Below are 24,737 nucleotides of genomic sequence, written 5' to 3' on the forward strand. Positions count from 1 at the left end.
CTCCAGCCCTTTCCTAAGGGCATTCATGCCATTTGTGGAGCCTCTGCCCTTGTGACTTGATCATATCCTAAAGGCTCCTCCACTTAATACTATCACATTGGTGATTAAGTATTGACATATAAGTTTTGGGTAGACACATTCAGACCACAGCAAGTATTTTATATCTTTGAAGCTGCAGTGAATTGAATGTTTTTTAAAAAAAAAAAAAACATTTTTTATTGTTTATTGCCATTATATAAAGATGCTATTGAGTTTTGCTTCTGTGGAACTGTTATATTCTCTTGTTAATTCTACTTGTTTTTGAGCATTCATTAAGACCCCATAAATTAATAATTATATCTGTGAATGAATTAAGATATTGTAACTCTTGCTTTGCCAATGTTTATGAAATATTTTTTTCTTCTTGCCTTACTCTACTGCCTAGAATTTACAGAAAAATTATTGACTAGAAACATTAATAATGGATATCTTTTCTTTTCTTCTTTTTTTTTTCTTTTTTTGGAGACGGGGTCTTGCACTTTCTGCCAGGCTGAAGTGCAGTGGCGCGATCTCAGCTCACTGCAACCTCCACCTCCTGGGTTCAAGTGATTCCCCTGCCTCAGCCTCCCGAGTAGCTGGGACTGCAGGTGCATGCCACTAATCCCAACTAGTTTTTGTATTTTTTATTAGAGATAGGGTTTCAGCATGTTGACCAGGCTGGTTTCGAACTCCTGGGCTTAAGTGATTCACCCACCTCATTCTCCCAAAATGCTGGGATTACAGGTGTGAGCCACAATGCCCGGCCCCCTTTTCTCCTTTTCATAGGAAGATGTTGTTTAGAGTTTCACCACTAATTAGGATATAACTGACATTTCTTTTCATAGGCTATTTTTTTTATAGAATAAAGAAGTTTACTTCTGTTATCAACTCAATCATATTCTTCTAAAATACATGGTCATTTGCAGATACAATTGATTGAGATAAAATGAGGTCACATGCATTAGGTTTGGCCCCTAATTTGTTTACAACTAGTATATTTATAAAAAGGAAAATGTAGGCCGGGCGCAGAGGCTCATTTCCATGCCTGTAATCCCAGCACTTTGGGAGGCTGAAGTGGGTGAATCACAAGATCAGGAGTTCGAGAACAGCCTGGCTAACATGGAGAAACTCCATCTCTACTAAAAATACAAAAATTAGCTGGGTGTGGTGGCGGGCGCCTGTAATCCCAGCTACTTGGGAGGCTGAGGCAGGAGAATCTCTTGAACCTGGGATGCAGAGGTTGCAGTGAGCCGAGATCGCGCCACTGCACTCCAGCCTGGGCAACAGGAAACTTTGTCTTAAAAAATAATAATTAAAAAAAGAAAAAGGAAAATGTAGACACAGACGTACACATAGGGAGAACACCATGTGAAGACTGCAATTATTCTCCTAGAAGCCAAAAATCCACCAGAATTTAGGAGAGAGACCTGAAATAGATCCTTCTCTAATGTCTTCAAGGGAGAGTGGCTCTACTGACACCTTGAATTCAGACCTCTGACTTCCAGAATTGTGAGAGAGTAAATTACTGATGTTCTAAGCCTCCTAGTTTATGATACCTTCCTAAGGCAGTCCTGGAAAACCAAAACAACTTCTATTCCCAGTTTTCTGGAGATCTTTTTAGAATCATGAATATATATATATATGTATATATATATGTATATATAAAATTATATATAAGTATACAATTATATGTATATTTTAAATTTCTCTGTTTCTATGAAGCATTGTTTTTATAGATTTTTATGTTTAACGCCTTATTATTCATTTAAAGAGTTCAGATTTTCGCTGGTAATATTTGTGCAAGGTTCTAATATCAGTGTTTTCTGCGCATATAAAAGGAGCAGAGTGTTACTCTCATTACTGATTTCCTGAGATTGTTATTATTTTATTATTTCTTCTTACAATGTTTAATAGAATTTAGCAGTGATGTAAACTAGGTATGAAATTTTCTTTGAGGAATGGTAGTTTTGAATTACAAATTCTTTTTTAAATAGAAAAGTGCTCAAATTTCCGAATTCTTTTTGGGTTAGTATAAGTAAAGTGGTGTATTACAAGATATTGAGTGTATTAAAAGATTTTTCTCCATTACATCCATTTCGATAAACTTTTTGGCATTGACTAATGTATAATATTCTCTTATCATCATTTCCATGCATTTTCACACAGAAAGATTGGTATAGAGTATTCTGTATGTCATTCTTACATTGCCATTATAAAGCGTCATCACTATTATTAATCTTTTCCAAAAAAACAAATTCTAATTGTTGTTGACTTTTTCTATTTTATTGATTTCTACTCTTACTTTTACTATTTTCTACCTTCTTACTTCTTACTTTGGTTCACTTAGTGTTTCTTTTCCTTATTTTCTTTTATATATATATATTTAATTATACTTTAAGTTCTAGGGTACATGAGCACAACATGCAGGTTTGTTACATATGTATACATGTGCCATGTTGGTGTGCTGCACCCATTAACTCGTCATTTACATTAGGTATATCTCCTAATGCTAGCCCTCCCCACTCCCCCCTTCCCCTACCCCACCACAGGCCCCGGTGTGTGGTGTGTGATGTTCTCCTTCCTGTGTCTAAGTGTTCTCCTTGTTCAGTTCCCACCTATGAGTGAGAACATGCGTGTTTGGTTTTCTGTCCTTGTGATAGTTTGCTCAGAATCATGGTTTCCAGCTTAATCCATGTCCCTAAAAAGGACATGAACTCATCCTTTTCTATAGCTGCATAGTATTCCATGTGTATATGTGCCACATTTTCTTAATCCAGTCTATCATTGATGGACATTTGGGTTAGTTCCAAGTCTTTGCTATTGTGAATAGTGCCGCAATAAACATATGTGTGCATATGTCTTTATAGCAGCATGATTTATAATCCTTTGGGTATATACCTAGTAACGGGATGGCTGGGTCAAATGGTATTTCTAGTTCTAGATCCTTGAGGAATCGCCACACTGTCTTCCACAATGGTCAAACTAGTTTACAGTCCCACCAACAGTGTAAAAGTGTTCTTATTTCTCCACCTCCTCTCCAGCACCTGTTGTTTCCTGACTTTTTAATGATCGCCATTCTAACTGGTGTGAGATGGTATCTCATTGTGGTTTTGATTTGCATTTCTCTTTTCCTTATTTTCTTAATGAGAATACTTAGATCATTGATATATACTATTTTCTATCATACTCATGTGAAGATATAAATTTTCATCTATGCATTATGTTTGCTACATCTTCAAAGTGGATATTTCTTTTAAATTTTCTGTCATTATAATATTTTCTAATTTCGTTTATGTTTTCTTCTCTATGTTATGTTTAGTAGTGGGTTATTTAATTTTGGCATGCTAGGGATTTACAAATTACAAATAACTTGCTGTAATTGATTTCTCTTTTAATGTTGTTACAATAGAACAAACCGTTTTATTTTAAAATTACTGAGGCTTTTCCTGGGTTAGAATATGGCATTATACAGGCAATATTGGTGAGTATTCTATGTACCTTTAAAAAGAACATCAAGTAGGTCAAGCTCAGTCCATAGTGCTTAGATATTCTCCCTATTGTTCTTCCTGCATTCACTAGCAATTACTGCAAGTGTCATGTTAATATATCCAACTATAATTGTGGATTTATCTGCATTTCTTCCTTTAGCTCTGTCAATATTTGTGTAACATAATAAGGCTTTTCCATTTATGTTCAAATAATATATTTTTATAGGATGTAAACATACTTAAAAATTGTTTTCTTAAAAAAAATTTATAATCTTTGTAAAATAACTCTGGCAATACACCTAATCTTGAATTCTACTTTGTGTTACATACTGAATCATGTTTCCTCCAAATTCGTATGTTGAAGTCAAGCCCCACTGTAACAGTGTTTAGAGATAGGGTCTTTAAGAAGATAATTTAGGTTAAATGAAATTATAAAGGTACAGTCCTAATCTGATGAGACTAGTGTTCTTGTAAGAGAAAGAGACACCAGAACTAACTCTGTCTCTCAGCACATGCACAAAAAAAGGCCATGTGAGGACACAATGAGAAGTTGGCCAACTACAAGCCAGGAAGAAAAGTCTCACCAAACACTAACACTATGAGCATATTGAGCTTGAACTTTCAGGCTCAGGAAATGTAAGGAAATAAATGTATGTTGTTTAAACCACCCAGTCTGTGGAATTTTGTTATGGCAGCCCAAGCAGAATAATATAGTCTGATATTAATAGAGCTTAACATATTAATGTATTAATATACCATTCTTAAGTTAAATATTTTTGTACTATTCATATATATTATTTAATGTTTTTACATTTTATTTTCAACCTACCTCTGTTTCAACCTTTATATTTAAAGTATGTTTTTGCAAACAATACAAACTTAGATTTTATATTCAAGTATAACCTGAAAATCTTTACCACTTAAGTGAACTTGTTTATTCCTTTACTGTTAACATAGTTGCATACTATATTTTAAGTCAAATATCTTGATATTTGTTTTCTATTTATCATACCTGCTTCTTTTTTAGTTCTTTTCTGCTTTTATATCCTTTTTATTAGGGAATTAGGTCCACTGTTAAGCATTTCATCTATCTGGGTTTTGCTTTTATTATTATTATGTATCCTTTTTGTGTTTTACTGAGCCTCTTGAATATGCCTGTTATTGTCTTTTATTAATTTCTAAAAATTCTAACATTATTTTCCTCAAATAATTACTCTGCTTCATTCTCTACATTCACTTCTTATGAGACTCCACTTTTACAAATGTTATACCTTTTGATATTATCCCACATTTCAAAAGCATTTTGTTTACTGTTGGTCAGTGTCTATTAACTGTTTATGTTCTAAATTTTGGATACATTTTCCTATATGAATTTTGAAATTTTTGATAGTATATTATAAATTACTTGTTAAAAATAGTAGAGACTGCAGTAGGCAATTTATCTCCAGAAAAGCCTACACATTACTTCTGTTTTCAATCTGTTTTCATTGTAAGGTGGAGAGTGGTGGTGATGGTATTAATTTTCTTTGTATTTGAGCTGGATCTGGGCTACATTGCAGCTTTATTTAGGTTCAGTTTATCATGGCTTCAAATGCTTGTAAGACAGGTTAAGCCTTTCTTGGCATCTGAACATGAACTGACTTTGTAGATGTCTGTGTATTTTCCAATTCAGATACCAGCTTTGTAACCTGTAGATGTTTCTCTTTACAGCAACTTTACAGAAAACCTATGAGATTTTGTTTTCACTGTGGTATTCACCTTACTTTCCATCTTCGTCTTCCATTTTCTGCACCTCCAAAATATGTCTCCATCCTGCTACCCTATACCCAGTATTAGCTCAGTACTATAATACAGTGAAAATAAACCATGCATAAGAGGTGATAGTTCTGATATTATTTATCTTGAAGCAACCGTGTCATTGGTCAAGGCTTCATGAACCTCCAGGAGATTCCTGTTGTCTTCCTTAACTGTCCAGAACGATCAGTGTGCTGCTGATACGCACGTAGTAACTGCTTCATGGAATGGGAATGGTGCTATGACTGAGAACACTGGAATTACACTCTTTCCCACCAATTCACATCTACAGGTTAAAGTCCAGCTGTTCTCTTCTTAAGCTCTTCTACGGAAGTTTGTTCCCTCTTTATCATGGACCTGCAACCATGAGTCTCTTTTAAAAAAGGAATGTATCTGATATTTCCCTATTGCTATGAGGAATCAATCACCAATTAAATCATTCTGTATCTTAACAAAACATAGAAGTGGCTTAATGCAAGTAATGCTTCTGTGCCAGCAAAAAAGATATAGAAAATTTTAAGCTACACAATAATATGATCATCATAATATTAAACTTGTTTCTAAATACTAACAAAGATCCCTTCACATATATTTCATCTTCAACTTCCTTGCTATGGAGTTATTAATAGTATGGTGAAAGACTAAGGTGAGCTTTGTGGTAGTAAAACAAAGCAAAATAATTAAAACATTCTGAATCATGAATACCTTTAGTCCCTCAGTAATGTAGAATGATACTGAACAAAATCTTCGTTGGATACTCTATCTATAAACTTAACTTTTTGGCCCAAATTCTTCTTTGCTTATTCTACTTATAAGCTTAATTTTATAACTCTTTATGTATATCTATATCTATATATCTATATTTATATCTCTATCTATCTATAATAACCTCCTGTGAGCATATTAGGAACACAGACCACTTGGTAAATCTTTGAGCTATGGTTCTAAGTTCTAGATTCTAGTATTTGTTACAAAATGGTGAAAGAGAACCTTGGAATGTTTCACCTACATAAGTATATCTGTATCAATCTTTGTACTTTGTTGTTTTCGTTTTCTTTAATTCTGTAGGCACCTGCTATCACTTCCGCTATTTATAGTGGCTCTGCTTCTCTTCAAGCTTTTGCAATAAAAGCAATATATATACACTTTTCCTTTGCTGCTCTTCAAGAGTAGGTATTTATATGCAGCAAATATTTATCTAGTATTATGTGACTGATTACAAGCAAAATACATTGTATGCATATTGTATTTTGTAGACCAGAACGTTGTTCATAAAATATAGGTTACATCACTAACTTTGGAAATTATAGGAAGTAAAAATAACAAAATCTAGATCTAAATATTCTAAATACTAAAATTTGAATGTTCAAATATTCTTTTGCCATTAGTTTTGGTACAGGAAATTTGGGGTGAGAGATGATTTAGCAGAATGGAGCTAAAGTTACTCATAAAACAGTAGATCAAGTCGTTTCAGTTCTGATTTAATAACTGAAGTCATGTGATTTATTAATGAGTTATCAGAAGTTACTTTGACGGAAAAGAGGGAAAGACAGAAAGAAATGAAGCACTTTCGTTTAAATGGTCAGAACTGCCATGAAAAATACATAAATTATGGCCATCAAGTAACCTGTTCTTCAGTAGAAATTTATTTTTATTTATTTATTTATTTATTTATTTTTTGGATGGAGTCTCGCTCTGTCGCCCAGGCTGGAGTGCAGTGGCGTGATCTCGGCTCACTGCAAGCTCCGCCTCCCGGGTTCACGCCATTCTCCTGCCTCAGCCTCCCGAGTAGCTGGGACTACAGGCGCCCGCCACCACCCCTGGCTAATTTTTTTTTTTTATTTTTAGTGGAGACGGGGTTTCACCGTGTTAGCCAGGATGGTCTTAATCTCCTGACCTTGCGATCCGTCCGTCTCGGCCTCCCAAAGCTCTGGGATTACAGGCGTAGCCACCGCGCCTGGCCAGAAATTTATTATAATTACTCCTACATTCCAGGCACCGTGACTCATGCCTGTAATCTCAGCACTTTCAGGGGCCAAGGTGGGTGGATCATAAAGTCAGGAGATTGAGACCACCCTGGCTAACATGGTGAAACCCCGTTTCTACTATGAATACAAAAAAAAAATTAGCTCGGCATGGTGGCACGCACCTGTAGTTCCAGCTACTCGGGAGGCTAGGGCAGGAGAATCGCTTGAACCTGGGAGGTGGAGCTTGCAGTGAGCCGAAATCACACCACTACAGTCCAGCCTTGGTGACAGAGTGAGACTCCCTCTCAAAAAAAAAAAGAAAAAAAAAAAGAATTAACTACTTGTTTACTGAACTCATAAAATAAGCAAAGAGTTATTCAATATATATTTAAGTGTAAACCTTACTCCATTGTTAAATTCTGTGATGATTTATCTTTTTTTTACATTTTCAGTGGAGTATAATTTCTAAGGAATTTATGTATTAGCATTGACAAATGACATACTCATTTTGTTTCCTGTATATTTGACCATGAATTACTAACAGCTTTATCTTTTTTTTTAGAAAAAAGATAAAATGTGAAGGAAAAAGAATGAAGTCTTGAGGAGATGATCAGATGCCTTTGAAAAACAAATACTTAAGAGCTTGAGGAAGCTTCAAATAAATGAAAGCTATAAGAAAACTGTCAGTGATGGAAGGTAGACTATTAGAGAATGAAAAGTGAAGTTGCTCAGGAAAGAGAACTGGTGAGGCTTCAAGTGACATTCGTTCTGGGAAGTCAGTGGTAGACTTGAAGACATATGATGACTGTTTTACCCTTGGAGATCAGAATGCCTGGCTAGGACCATCCTGGTAATTCATCATTATTAAAAAAGTGCACCAATTTCATCAGTACGGATAATTCAAGAACAAATTTTTAAACTCTGGAATGTTCTAGTGTAAACTGACAAGCATAAAATCTCAGGGTTGCTTTTCATTCAATAAGTGAATTATAATCATTTATTGGGTATATACTATGTGCAAAAGTGCTATGGGAGGCAGGATGGCCTTATTTCAGGGTGCTCCCACTCCAAACACAATTTAGTACTTGCCTGTGATACAGGATAGGTGGGGCTGTGGTTTTATTTTATTTTTGTGTTTGTTTATTTGTTTGTTTTTGAGATGGAATCTTGCTCTGTCGCCCAGGCTGGAGTGCAGTGGCGCGATCCCGGCTCACTGCAACCTCCACTTCCTGGGCTCAGGCGATTCTCCTGCCTCAGCTTCCGAGTAGCTGATTACAGGCACCCGCCACCATGCCCAGCTAATTTTTGTACTTTGGTAAAGATGAGGTTCCACCATGCTGGCCAGGCTGGTCTTGAACTCCTGACCTCAAAGGACCAACCCGCCTGGGATGCTCAAAGTTCTGGGATTACAGGCATGAGCCACCGCCCCCAGCCAGTGCTGTGGTTTTAACTTGGTATCTACTTCATCGATTATTTGAGTTTTAAACTAACTTCCAGAATATAAACGTCTTAATAAGGCAAAAATATACAAACGATTTTACCTTCCAAATGACTGAGCTTTAAACAGTACTTATACCTCTTGGTTCTTTTATTTTTAAACAAAGATTGCATTGGGAAGTATTTTCTCTTAAAATTCTAATTCAAAATACTTGTGTATGTGAAAATATTAAGGAACAAAACTCATCTTTGTGTATGTGTGTACACAAAGACTTCTAATTAACAAGGGCAGTTTAAAAACACCCAGGTCTCTGGGTGAAAAAGTAACATTGGGCGTTTGCCTTACAAAAAGCAGCTTTTAGCAAAATCATTAATTACACTCCTAAAACAATCCAATGTCAGCTCTAGAGCACTTATTTTGAAAAATATTTCTTAGAAGTGTCACTGTTCTAAAACTATGATGTGTATATATACATAAGTCATAGCTACTTGTAATATTCAGAAGTATCTTTCCTGGGACAACAAGGCCTAATTTTAAAATACTGCTTTACAAAAAAATCAAATATTCTTTCACAAATATCACAAACAGAGGTGATTCAAGCAATAATAAAGTCTATTTTAAAATGTAAATTAAAAACAGCGAATTTTCACATTTGCTAATGACTGCTCTGTTTATATGCAGTCCATGATTACAGTATGTATTTGATCATTAAATAAGCCTATGAGGTTTACAAAATTTTATTTTAAAAGCCATGTCAAATTTTAAAGTAAGAAAGTAATCTAATAATTCCTTTAACAATAAACTAGAACGATAGACTACTCCCTGGAAATACATTCTGAAATATTTGCTATAATATCTTACCTTTAACTGCAATTTCTCGTTTATACATGACTAACCATATTACCTTGATTAAAACTATGGTTTAAGCATAAGGATAATGCATCCTAAAATAAAATGTTGTGATATTTGTTTGATGTTTTTACTACTGTATTTATTAAAATAAACGTAAGATTTCTGGATCAAAGAAAGATTATTTACTTGCATAATATCTTAATGACAGTCCTCATGCCCCAATATCTCAATAACATAATGAGATTCAGATATCACATACATATCCGATATGGGGGTTTGCATCACAGGAAACTCCGAAATTACAAATCTCACATTTTATGTAGGGCAGGTTGTACCACTCCCATTTTGTCCTCAGAAAAATGAAAAAGACCTTATTTTCCTGAAATAAACCCTTACTATGGATCAGAGGGGCAAATCTTTAAGTTCATTACTGTTTGAAATGTAAACATGTGGCCCCAGGGAAGGAAAAACTGTAAACCTCTACTAAGAAATACACAGTCTCTTAACTTTGAACTCACTAACTCATCCTTTAACTTTAGTTGCCAGGGATTTTTTTTACTCAAAGTTCAGAAGGTGAAAAAAATTAAAAATTCATGTGGCATTGCTTCTTGACACTGACATTATGATTGAAACAGTAACATGGCCTTAAATTACCCAAGCAATACAAACAACTATAAAAATAGACAAAATATAGAAAGCATCCATTTTTGACATTGTAGAACTGGCAGCACAGAACTGTGATCCAGGAGAAGGAAAACAAATCAGGTGGCTCCTAGGCTTTAAGATGTAGGGACCGGATGTTCTGTAGTTCAGGAAGGGAGAAAGCCAAAAAGGGCTCAACATTCTCAATGAATTGATGAAAAAAGGATCAGCAGATGAAAAGGCTAAGGTACTAATAATTTGTGGAATAGAATTTCTTAGATAAGGTGACTCCAAGAGAAGGAATCTGGAAATATGAATAAGAATCCCCTTGGGTTTTTCAGCTGCCCACCTATTTGAGAATGCATCAGTGAAATACTATGAGGCCTAGACATGGCATCTTTTAGGAAAAGAACAATTAGTTCTCAGGGAGCTACAAGTTAAAAAAAATTCCAAGAGTTCACACGAAGACGGTCAGTATTGAAAGACCATTTTAAATACACAGTGTGTTCATCAGAGATCTCTAACTGGCCATACCTAAGAAGTGTGGTTAATTAACCCTAGAGTAAAATCTATTCTGAACCTATCCTAAGAGCACTCACCAATATACATTTAATGATTCGAACTGATCCTCGAGAACTTAACGTTCAGAAAAAATTTTAACACTATTTAAATGAGAAAAACAAAATCCAACACTCAACACCGTATAATTAACAATATCTGATACCTGCAACAAAGAAACAAGTAGAAAAAAAATTACCAGGAGGATAGTCACTCAATAGAAACAGAAACAGAACTGACAAATCAGTAGACAAGTATATTTAAAAAGCCAGTATATGTTTGCCATATATACTTATGCGTATCTGCTCAATACACAAAACTTATTATAAATCTAATGAGAAAGAAATTAAGGATATAAAAAGAACCAAATTGAACTTTTAAAGGTAAAATTACATCTAAATTTTAAGAGAACTTTAGGCACTATTGAATATAAGATTCATTAAGTAGAAGATATAAAAGCAGAAAATATCCAAAATGAAGAGAGAGAGAGAGGGAGAAAGAAAGACTGAAAGACTAAGCAGACTCTCCTTAACATGCTGGAAAAATATCAAGCACTCAATCACATATGTTACTTGAGTACCAGAGAAATTACTAAAATATTATAAAATTTACCAGAATTCTATACTCACAGACCTTAAAGTCTCAATTAACCCAAGGCAAGATAAACATATAAAGTACTACACCAAAGTACATAAAATCAAGTAGCTGAAAGCCTGTAATAAAAGAGAAATCTTAAAATAGACAGATATAGAAAACATTAGGTACAGAGAAACAAATATATGAATAAACATATGCTACTAATCTGAAATGACACAGGTTAAAAGAGAATGTGAGAATGTGATGACATTGTTACTATAGCCAAAACAATCCCACTGTCAACCTATAGCTCTGCACCCAGGCAAAATATATTTTTAAAGTATAGACATTAAAAAATTTTCAAACAAATAAACATGAGTAAATATATCACCAGCAGACCTATATTAATAGAAATTATAATTAACCATGGGTGACAGACCACTTTTCCCCAAGGTTAGGGAGACAATAAGGATATCCCTTCTATTCAACATTACACTGAAAGTCCCAGCCAGCACAATGAAGCAAAAAAAAATTAGTAAAACAAAAATGGAATGAAAAGAAAGAGACAAAATTGTATTCATGTGCAGACACAGGAACATCTACATGAAAAAATTCAATACATTTTCAAAAACACCTATAAGTGAGTTTAGTACTGTGTAAAGTACAAAATCAATAACCCAAATCTATTATGTTTCTGTACTTCAGCAGCAAAGGATTAAAAATCAAAATTTAAAAGTACATATCATTTATAATAGCAACAGAAAATATGAAATATTTAAGAAAAAATTTAACAAATTATATCAGCTAAAATATAAACATGTAATAAATCACTGATGAGATAAACTAAAAACACAGAAGAAATGAAGAGATATGCTATGTTTAGGAATCAGAAGATTCATTGCTGGTAAGGTGTTGGTTTTTAATTAATATATAAGTGTAATGCATACATATATATTTTTTCATTATCTGCCTCTGTATCTTATTAAATATGATTTGTATTATGAAGAAATAAGTGAATATACATATATAATATATAGATTAATATACAATTTTATTTAATAAGTAAAATTTGTTCTAAGTATTAATGGAAATTATTATTTTCTTTATTCCTTCCTGCTTTTCTCTCCTCCTGTATCTGCAAAAGTTCAAGATTTTTGTGCACCTCCTCTGAGCTACAGCTTTCTGTCCATGACTTCTGGGGAGGCTATAGAAAATTGACAATAATTAGAAAAACTTATATTACAAATATAATAAATAAATAAATCATAATTAGAATTTTGCTTTATAGCCAAGAGGAGCTCAATAAGAACTCCTTAGTGATATGATTAAGAGGAAGACAGTTATAATGGAAAACAATGTGGAGAATCTTTATAGAACTAAACGTGGAACTACCATTCAATCCAGCAATCCCACTATTCGGTACTAACCAAAGAAAAAGAAGTCATTATATGAAAAAGACACATGTACACACATGTTTATAACAGCATAATCGCACTTGCAAAAATATGAAACCAATATAAATGCCCATCAACCAATGAGTGGATAAAGAGAATGTGATATATATACACCGTAGAATACTACTCAGTCATAAAACGGAATCAAATAATGGCCTTTGCAGCAACTTCGTTGGAGTTGGAGGCCGTTATTCTAAATGAAGTAACTCAGGAATGGAAAACCAAATATTTTATGTTCTCCCTTATAAGTGGGAGCTAAGCTATGAGGATGCAAAGTGATAAGAATGATATACTAGACTTTGGGGACTCGTGGGGAAGGGTGGAAACCGTATGAGGAATTAGACTACATATGGGGTACAATGCAAACTGCTCTGGTGACAGGTGCACCAAAATCTCAGAGAACACTACTAAAGAACTTACCCATGTAACCAAAAAACACCATTACCCCAAAAACCATTGAAATAAAAGAAAAACAAAAAATAAAATATAAAATGATAGTTATAACCCAGTAATAAACATCTAAGTAACCATTTCTATACTTAATAATTTAATGGAATTTGATTAATTTGATGTATTTTAGATTTCTAATTTGTTCTATGATATATTGACTAAAATCCAATATTTTGTGAATAATTAAAAATGCAAATGAGCATTGACCTTACTGAAAATATCAAGAAATGCATTTTTCTTTATATATAATTACATTAATATGTATATACATTTGTTTTTTTATAGAACTTTCAGCACTCCTATTTTCATTCAAGTAAGATTATTGTTAAATACTTTATTATATTAAAAAATCTGGAGGAGAATTTCTTTACATACACCCCAGGGTAGCCCATTTTTACTCACTAGCCCATGGAGTCCAGATTAGTTATCACAGTTATTATATAAATTATACCTCATAAGTTTACATAATTTAATTCACTTGAAAAGGCTTTGTGAACTGTTCTACTACTAGTATTTGTTATTTTCACTGTTTATATGTTTAAATTTATGTTATATTCAGAAATGACAAGAACACATGAAACCTATATTTTTCATTTCACATAATAATGAATAATATGTATTTGTCAATATTTTCATTAAAGTACAGTTTGTATATATTATTAATTTCTTGTACAAGTTTATATGTTTAACATAAATTAAATATAGAATTTGAATATGGATCTATTCTCTACTCCAGTGCTGCAGAAATATAGATTATTTTGCCTTAGTAGATGGATTATGATATATATACAAAAATAAATGTAGAAATATATACAGAATAAGGCACATAGCTTATCAGTTTTTTCTTACATACATGACCTGGACTCCAATATTATTTTTTAGCTACCATTTTACTAAAGAATGTAACATTTATTTTTTTCCATGTGAATTAATGTTCTGTAAATGTCCATGTGAATTAATATAGAAACATATATTTGTTATTTAGTTTCCTGTTATATAAGTTGTCATTAATGATTTTTAAAATTGGATACTATTGTGTAGACAGTATCAAATTCTTCACTATTATGAATAATATTGTAATAAACATCTTTGTAGCTTAACTGTTGTACATTTTCATAAACACATTTTCAAATACATTTCTAGAACTATGTTCTCCATGTCAATGACTATCTGTTTTACGAAGCATTTTAAAATAGCCTTTATGCCAACTTTGATCCCTAGTGATAGCATATGAGAAGGTCCAATTCTCTATTTATTTGTAGCAGTTAGTAATCATCTTATTTGATGGATACATCTATTATGTTGCAGCAAAATTAATTTTACTTTGGGCCATTAGTTTATATGGTGAAAACCGCAATTACTTTTACACCAACCTATACCAGTTACAAGTGGTAACACTTCCAAGCAGGTGCCTATATAAAATTTATGCTAATATTACCACAAACATTGAAAACATCAAAAACTACACGCAGTTAATCTGCTCCTACAGGGTTACAATGGACTATTTCGGGGGGAAAAACAAAGAAAAAAAGGAATTAATTACTCAGTGGCATAATCTTTGAAACAACATATTATTTTTAATTGACCTCTTGGCTTTCCTGAGAGTTCTGAAGTATTGAATGAGAATAGCTTCTCATTAATAATAGTATTTACAATAAAACAGTTCTATCCATAATTTTCTGTGTGTGGATGGAGAGCTTTTTCCTATAAAAGTTAAGTATTCAAAATATAGAGTGTAACAGAAATAATATTTTAATATATGATGATAAAAAATACTTAAATTTCTCTTTATAAATTAAGAAACTATTGATACATATTCTGGACAACAAAACCCTCAACAATAAAAATTATTGTAGCTTCTTATATTTATAAAATGGAAAATTGGAAAAACTCAAAATCAAAAAATGAAATAACAATACAAACATAAAACAGTACTAAACTTGTCTTTGCAAATAAAGTACTATTATTCTTTACCACTAAATATTTAAAAGAGTAAATGGAAACGGTGACTATTTTTATTAAATAAGAAAGGCTATACTGCCACCTAGTGGTTCATGGTGTAGCTCAAGGGCAATATTTTCTCCAAGTATTCTTAGATCCTGCTGATAAAGCGAGGCTGGTGGCTGAATATTTTACAGTTAAACCAATTAAATAATTATCAAAATTATTTAATTTTCATGAAATTACTCTTAACCACATTATACTTTATTACCTTCACCTTAAAAGATTAAAACCTTAATAACAAAGCATAGATGGCTGTTCAGAAAATAAAATAATATTTCAGTATAATAACTTCCATAAAAGCAGTGAAGATGAAAATGAATATTTTTTTGTGGAGAATATGGTGACTAATTTAAAGATCTTTCAATTTATGAATACTTCATTTAGACTACCTACTATTTGAGTAAAGTAATAAATTTAATATATTTTCCATAGTGTGAACGCACATGGTGGAAACTCAAAATTATCTACATTAATAATAATGGATAATCAAATTGAATATAAAAAATGCAATTAATCTTTTAAAAGGAAGTATTTTTGAGATCAGTAAGGCAAATATAAGAACAAAAAGAACAAATAGAAAAACATTTTCAAGGAATCTCTTTATATCTATGTTACATTATCTGATGAATTATTGATCTTTTTCACTTCTCTTCTATGTGTGGTTCTGTGTGTGTATGCGTGTGTGTGTGTGTTTGTGTTTGCATGTTCATTTTGTTTGTGTTATATAATAATGGACATAATTTTGTTATTGTAGAATATCTTCAAGATGTTTAAGCCATATATGTAGAGTGACTATCCTTTCTAATATCAAATGAATGATCTAATCATTTAAATAAATTATTAGTTTAACTAAATAACTAGATTATATTTTATCAATTAGGAATGATCTGTATTCAGTTCATAATCATTAAACATGGATCTTTTAATAGTGGAGGCAAGAGATGATGAGGTTTTTTGATTAAAAAATTATACAAAAACTACATTATCAAAAATCAATATTCTGTTACAAAATAGCTGCAATACAAAATTCATTGTGGAGTGTAGTGGTGCCATCATGGCTCACTGCAGCCTAGACATTCTGGGCTCAAGTAATCCTCCTGCCTTAGCCTCCCAAACCACCAGGATTACAGGCATGAGTCACTGCACCCAGCATCATCATTCTCTATAGCAAGTACAGAACTTTTTGACTTGCAATGGGGTTACTTTCCAATAAACCCACCATAAGTTGAAAATATTGTTTAGTCAAAAATGCATATAATACACCTAACCTACTGAAAATAGCTCAGCCTCGCCTACCTAAAACATGCTCACAACACTTATATTAGTGTATCATTGGCCAAAATCATCTGGCAACACAGTAGACAGCACACTGGAGAGTATCAGTTTACCCTTATGATGGCATAACTGATGGGGAGCTGTATCTGCCCAGCATCCTGAGACTGTATCACATAGCACTAGCTTTGGAAAAAAATCAAAATTCAAAATTCAAAGTATGGCTTATCACTTTCACACCATCGTAAAGTAGAAAATTATAAGTGAAACCACTGTAAGTCAGGAACTGTCTGTACAGCTTTTCATCACTGCCAGAGTGATAGCATAAGAAAAGGAGACATCAAAGACACATTGATTCATTTATGTATCAATTCACCAAATACATAGAGAACATATTCTAAGGGCAATCCAGTGTGCTAGGAGGTGGGGGTGCCACAGTGAAAAGTTGGATCAAACTGGCACAGTCTTTGTTCTCCTGAAATTAATTTTATTTGGAACACAGAGTCACACATAAGAAGAGGAGAAAATAAAATGGAAAGCCTTGGATTTGGGGAAAAAGACAATCATGAAATATCCAGAGAACAAGCATCTAGACAAAGGGAAAGCAGGCAAGCATCAGAGAAAAAAGACTTTCCAGGCTTCAGGAACTGTAAAGAGAGAAGGGTCGCATAAGTGAGCAGGCAAATGGGCAGGAGAAAGGAAGTTAATGAGGAGAAGGAAACAGGTACCAGATTATGGAGGGACACAGAGGGCAGATATGAAGTTTGAATTTAATTTGAAAGATCGTTTCCAAAATCCTGCTCTCATAAATGATGGGGAAATAAGATTTTAAAGAGATAAATATAGGAAAATGAGCATATTTGAGTAAAAGGAAGAAAGAAAACGAATTCAGTGTAGACAAGTTGAGGTTGAAGGTGTGTCTGTGTATCACATTAAGCTGAGGGATGACAGGTGGGAAGGATAACGGGATTTCACTTCAGCAGCTGCAGTGATCAAATAAAAAGATTTTTTACCTCTTAAATGTCCCTCTGACAAGACTTAGAAAATGACATAAAAAATAGGAACAATACCTGTAGTCATTACAAAGCATCATTGTCCAAACTAATTAATTTAAAAGGATGTAGGCCACACGTGGTGGCTCATACCTGTATCCAAGCACTTTGGGAGGGCGAGGCGGGCAGATCACTTGAGGTCAGGAGTTCGAGACCAGCCAGGCTGGTGAAACCCCGTCTTTACTAAAATACAAAAATTAGCTGGGCGTGGTGGTGAGTGCCTGTAATCCCAGCTACTAGGGAGGTTGAGGAAGAAGAATTGCTTGAACCCAGGAGGCAGAGGTTGCAGTGAGCCAAGATCGCGCCACTGCACTATACAGCCTGGGTGAAAGAGCGAGATTCCACAAAAAAAGAAAGAGAGAAAGAGAGAGAGAGAGAGGAAAGAAAGAAAGAAAGGAAGGAAGGAAGGAGGGAAGGAAGGAAAGAAAGAAAGAGAAAGAAAGGAAGGAAGGAAGGAAGAAAGAGAAAATAAAAATAAATAAAAGATGTAAGTGTAACTTTGCAATAGAGGAATATGACAGTTACCACCTTATTCAACTGAGGAAACTTATCATTGCCAACAGTGAAACAATTGTACAATACACCCTTTAATGAATTTAATGTGTAAATTCACACATTACTTTAGTATTCTCAATACCTGCCCACCCAAAAAAAAAAATCAGTTTGCTATGTGTGAAAATGATCACAACAATTTAAAATTATAGACTGATCTATGGTGAAACAGACTTGGATGTGTCAGAAGAGTCTATGCCATGTAAATCAAACAATCAAAGAAACAGAGTGGTAGGGTTGAGGTTGGGGTGTGGTCTGGTCTAAAATAAATCAAGATAAATAAATACTAATTGCTTCCTCAGCAAAAATAATGAAGTCACAGGCATCACATTACCTGGCTTCAAACTATACTACAAGGCTATAGAAAGCAAAACAACATAGTACCAGTACCAAAATACCAGGCACATAGATCCATGGAACAGAATAGAGAACCCAGAAATAAAATCAGACACCTACAACCAGCTGACCTTTGACGAAGTTGACAAAAATAAACAATGGGGATAGGAAACTATCTAATAAATGGTGCTGGAAAAACTGGCCAGCCGCATGTAAAAGAATAAAACTGGACTCCTATCTCTAATCACATACAAAAATTAACTCAAGATGGATTAAAATAGTTAAATATAAGACCTTAAACTATAAAAATTCTGGAAGGAAGCCTAGGGAAAACTTGTGGACATCAGCCTAGGCAAAGAATTTATGACTAAAATCTCAAAAGCAAATGCAACAAAAACAAAAATGACAAATGAAACTTATTAAAATTAAAGAGCCTCTGCACAGGAAAAGAAACAGTCAACAGAGTAAACAGACAACCTAGGACAATAGTGAAACTGGAAAAGTTCCCTTGTTCCCTTCGCAGGGCATGCAATGGGAGTGTGGCTTGCTGCTTCTTCAGTGCCCTGCTGCTCAAGCTCCTAGGCGGAGGATGCAGATGGGCAGGTTGTGGGGCTCTGACCCCACAGCAGTGTCTAGGGGTGGAACGTTTACAGCTGAAGTCCCAGTGGCCGTGTGTTACAACATGCTCTTTCATTTTAGCCTTCTGTAGGTAGCTTGTGCTAGGCAGCTCAATTAGGCTCCCTGCCTTGTCGCAAGGACAGAGGGCTTTCTGTATCCCGGAGTTTCTTGCCTTGGTGCACCAGAAGAATCAGATCACACGTGGGCTTTGAGAATGAGTGCAAGGTTTTTCTGAGTGGAAGTAGCTCTCAGCAAATGGAGAGGCCAGAAGGGAGATGGAGTAGGAAGGTGATTTTTCCCTGCAGCAGGGCTGCTCAGCAGCCCTGGCTCCCCTCCTACCCAAACTCCCGCGTGGTTCCGCTGGTGGATGGCCTGCTGGCCTGCCACGTCTATACCTGTGCTCTTATGCTGGTGCATGCCCCTTGACACCCAGCCGCTTTGGTCTTTTCCCACCGGTGTGTTCCTCTCGATGACCAGCTCCTTGTGTCTTCTTCTGCTGGTCTAACTTCTGCCACCTTTTTGACGTCCAGCTGCTTGTGTCTCTTCTCATTAGGGTCTGGGGGTTTTATAGGCACAGGATGCAGGGCGTGGTGGGCCAGGGTGGTCTTCGGAAATGCAACATTTGGGCAGGAAAACAGAAATGCCTGTTCTCACACAGATTCATGGGCACAGGCACAGGGGTGAAGCCCTAGCCAGAGATCACCCCCTTTCCTGCCCTGCACTTCCTGTCACCCTCTTGTATAAACAGGAGAACTTTCTTCTTTTTCTTTCTTTCTTTCTTTCTTCTTTCTTTCTTTCTTTTTCTTTCTTTCTTTCTTTCCTTCTTTCTTTCTTTCCTTTCTTTTCTTTCTTTCTTTTTCTTTCTTTTTTTCTTTCTTTTTCTTTCTTTCTTTCTCTTTTTCTTTCTTTCCTTCTGTTTTTCTTTCTTTTTCTCTCTTTTTCTTTCTTCTTTCTTTCTTTCTCTTTCTTTTTCTTTCTTCCTTTCTTTTTTTTTTTTTTTTTTTTTTTTTTTGACAGAGTTTTGCTCTTGTCGCCCAGGCTGGAGTGCAGTGGCACGATCTTGGCTCACTCCAACCTCTGTCTCCCGAGTTCAAGCGATTCTTCTGCCTCAGCCTCTTGAATAGCTGGGATTACAGGCACGTGCCACCACACTGGCTATTTTCTTTGTATTTTTAGTAGAGACGGGATTTTTCCCTGTTGAGCAGGCTGGTCTCGAACTCCTGACCTCAAGTGATCTGCCCACTTCGGCCTCCCAAAGTGCTGGGATGACAGGCATGAGCCACCAGGCCTGGGCAGAATATTTTTCTATTAAAATGTGAATCCAATGAGACTTAGAAGACTTCATAAAATAGAATATTCCTAACAGACTAGGATAAAATATGTGCAAACTATCCATGCAACAGAGGACTAATATCCAGTATATAAAACTTAAACAAATCAATAACACAAAAACGAATAACCCCATTAAAAAGTATGCAAAGGACATAAAGAAATACTTCTCAAAAGAAGACATACAAATGACCAACACACATGAAAAAAATGCTCATCATCACTAATCATCAGAGAAATGCAAATTAAAACCACCATGAGACACCATCTCACACCAGTCAAAATGGCTATTAAAAAGTCAAGAAATAACAGATGTTGGAGAGGTTGCATAGAAAAGCGAATGCTTATACACTGTTTGTAGGAGTGTAAATTAGTTCAGCACCTGTGGAAAACAGTTTGAAGATTCCTCAAAGAACTTAAAATAGAACTAGCATTTGACCCAGGAATCCCATTACAGGATATCTACCTGAAGGAAAAGAAATCATTCTAGCAAAAAGACACCTGCACTTTCATGTTTATCACAGCAGTATTCACACTTAGGAATAAACCTAAGTGTCTATCAGTGGCTGATTGGATAAAATGTGGTACATATATACCATGGAATACTATGCAGCCAAAAAAAGTAATGAAATAATGGCCTGTGCAGCAACATGGATGCAGATGGAGGCCGTTATCCTAAGTGCATTAACACGGAAAGAGAAAATCAAATACCACATGTTCTCAGTTATAAGTGAGAGCTGAAAAAAATTGACATGCATGGACACAAAAATGAAAACAATAGAAACTGGGGTCTCCCAAACAGCAGTGGGAGGATGAGAGTGTGTAAGGGTTGAAAAATTACCTATTGAGTACCATGTGCAGTATTTGGGTGATGGGTTCAAAAGAAGCCCGAACTCCAGGATTACACAATATACCCACATAACAAATCTACATGTGTACCCCCGAAACTAAAATAAAAAGAAATACTAATTGCAACACATGACTTTTGATGAATGATAAAACCAAAGAAATGAAGGCATTATTCAGATAATTTAGAAAATATAATATGAACTAAATACTTGATGATGTTCATAATTAATGAAAATATCTCAAGGTGAAAATAGTATATGAGAATCTTATCATCATTCTGTAATTCATGAATTAGTTAGTGATGTTGTGTTATGAAGACAGCAACTTACATACAGGTGGTTCAAAAAAAATAAAGAAATTGAAACTTATAGGAAAACAGATTAGATGCAGTTTTACCTGCTCCTTTCATGAAGTTGAACTGAAAACTCTGAACATGATTCTTTGCTATTGCCTTACAAGTCCCTTAGACTCTGTTTATTTACTTATTTTTAGTCTTGTGTGTGTGTGTGTGTGTGTGTTTTATGTAGTTATTTATCTCTACAGTGTCAAGTACATGAAATTTTTCCAAGTCTCATTAACCATTAATAACAAAGAAATACATATTTCTGTAGAGTGTAAAATAATATATGCAACTAAGCATCAGAGGGGTTATACATGTGAAGTTTTAGTAGATATTGACAACTTTACCGAAGTGAATATACCACTGAGACAGGCTACAGTGCACTCATGATGAATACCTTTTATACAACTCTTTATTCTCACATTTGTCAAATTTTGATTTAGCTTTTAATTTCAATCATTCTGCTGGACATGTGGTATTATGTCAGAATGATTTTATTTGCATTGTCCTAGTGATTAAAATGTTTGAGCACCTCTTTGTGTGCTTATTGGTATTTTGCATATACACTTTTGTAAAATACCTATTCAAATCTTTTGCCCATTTTTGTGGCAATTGGCCTGTTTTTTTCTTTTTGATTATTTTCTGTGTATCATGAATACGTGTCTTTTAAAAGTTTTATGACTATTTTCTCACATGGAGCTGTTTGCTGTTGCTGCCTTATTTTGAGCTCTTTTGATAAAACCTATTCATGTAAATTAATTAACTATATTTAAAACATTTTATTTTAATTTTAATTAGTGCTTTGTGTGTCCTTTTGCTCAGAAAATATTGTCCATTTAAGGTTGAGATGCTATTCTCCTAAGTTATCTTACAGAACCTTTATTGTTGATTATTTCACAATAAATCTTAATTTCACTAAATGAACTTCCCAAATTACAAATACTTCATTTTAAAATAGCATATTTTATAATAGAAGTCATCTTTCATTCATTATTGCCTCAAATTTTAATCATGCTCTTGAATTCTCACAGATCTCTCAAATTGAAACCACTATCCTTGTATCTAATATCATAAACTTATTTTGTCTGAAGAAGTGAAATCAATATAATATTCACACATTTGTGCTAGGCTTCTTTTTTATTCATGACTTTACAAGGGATTTAGTATTCTTTCATCAATTTATGGCATTCCATTGTGTAGATATATCAAAATTAATTTGGCTTGGTAATATTTAGTATTCTTTCATCAATGTACAGAATTCCATTGTGTGGATATATCAAAATTAATTTGACATTATAACATAAAACATTTATTATTTTTGGATTTTTATTATAAATGTTCTTGCTGTATCTGATGTCTTTTGGTAATGATAGTTCCAATTCTGTTTTATATATATAAAATAGCAATAGAATTGCTGTGACATAAGATATATGTTGTTCATTATTTGCAAACAGAGACTATTTTTCAAAGTAATTTAACAATTTAAAATTTAAGTCTCCCAAAGCAATATAAGAGGAATCTAGTTGTTCAAAGTCTTACCAACTCATGAATTTCATTTTATTTTAGCCCTTCCCATATATATATGTATAATGGTAATTTATGGTGGCCTTAATTTGCATAAACACTGATGTATATTGTAGTTAAACAGATTTCAATGTTTTATAGGCTACTTACACACTTTTTAAAGTAACTGTTAAATGAGTTTGCAATTTTACTGTTGAACTTTCTTTTTCTAATTTATTTTATTTCTTGTGTATATACACTTGTGTGAACAAGGACACATATAATTTTAATACAAGTCCTTTGTCTTATATGACTTGTGGATATTTGCCTGACATTTTGGATTTTTATTTTATCTTATTTTTGACATTTTTGACAATAATTTTAGTATTTAATGTTCAGATTAAGATCTGTAATTCAAGAATTGACATTTTTGTATGGTATACAGTAGGCTTCTGATTAATTTTTCCATGTATCTATCTAATTGACCCAGTATTATTTGTTGAAAAGAATGATATATATATATAATATATATATATATATATATATTTTTTTTTTTGAGACAGAGTCTTGGTCTGTCACCGAGGCTGGAGTGCAGTGGTGTGATCTCAGCCCACTGCAAGCTCTGCTTCCAGGGTTCATGCCATTCTCATGCCTCAGCCTCCTGAGTAGCTGGGACTACAGGCGTCTGCCACCATGCCCGGCTAATTTTTTGTGTTTTTAGTAGATACACGGTTTCACCGTGTCAGCCAGGATGGTTTCGATCTCCTGACCTTGTGATTCGCCCGCCCTGGCCTCCCAAAATGCTGAGATTACAGGCGTGAGCCACCACTCCTGTCCAAGAATTATAATTTTTATCCTACCTTGAAGTATCACTTTTATCATAAACTGTGTGGTCATATATTTATGGGTTTGTGTTTGGACCTATATTTAACTCTTGTATGAATTATTTTCTGTTTGCCTATCTTTGTTAGATAGTGTATTAGTGTTAAGACAGTGTTAATATGATAACATTATAATTATTCTAGAAAATAGCATACTCTTTAGTACTCTATGTTCCCCAGTTTTATTTTCCACCTTAGGTAAGCTTCCCTTTCTATTATAGAACCTTTGCACTCCTATGAAAAGATTATAATGTCTTTGTTGAATTTTATATTCAGAACTTACTGAGATGTTGAATGACACTGTACTGAACATAGAAAAACTGGGTAGGAAACATAGTTTTTACAGTATTGGCTCAATCAATCCATGAACAAGGTATATTTAATATTTGCAAAGATTTATTTAATTATTCTCAGTAATGTATTTAAACGCATGAAGTTCTAATTTATCTTTTCTTAATATTTTCCCTTTTTGTGTTAATATTTGATAATGTAAAAGCTGATGTTAATCCAAGTCATATTATTTTGGAAATAACATTTCTTATATTTTATTGTTAATATATGGAAAAATATTATGTTTAAATTGATTTTATAACCAATTACCTTTCTAGATTTATTTATTAATTATAATAGTGCAACTGTAGTCTGATTTTCCTACATACACAATTATGTCATTTGGTAATAATGATAGTTTATTTCTTCTTTTCTAATCTTCACAACTTTCTTTTTCTCCCCTTTATTTTCAAAGGGGATTAAAACTCCCAACT

This window comes from Pongo abelii, chromosome 22 (assembly GCF_028885655.2).
Source record: "Pongo abelii isolate AG06213 chromosome 22, NHGRI_mPonAbe1-v2.0_pri, whole genome shotgun sequence".
Lineage (NCBI taxonomy): Eukaryota > Metazoa > Chordata > Mammalia > Primates > Hominidae > Pongo > Pongo abelii.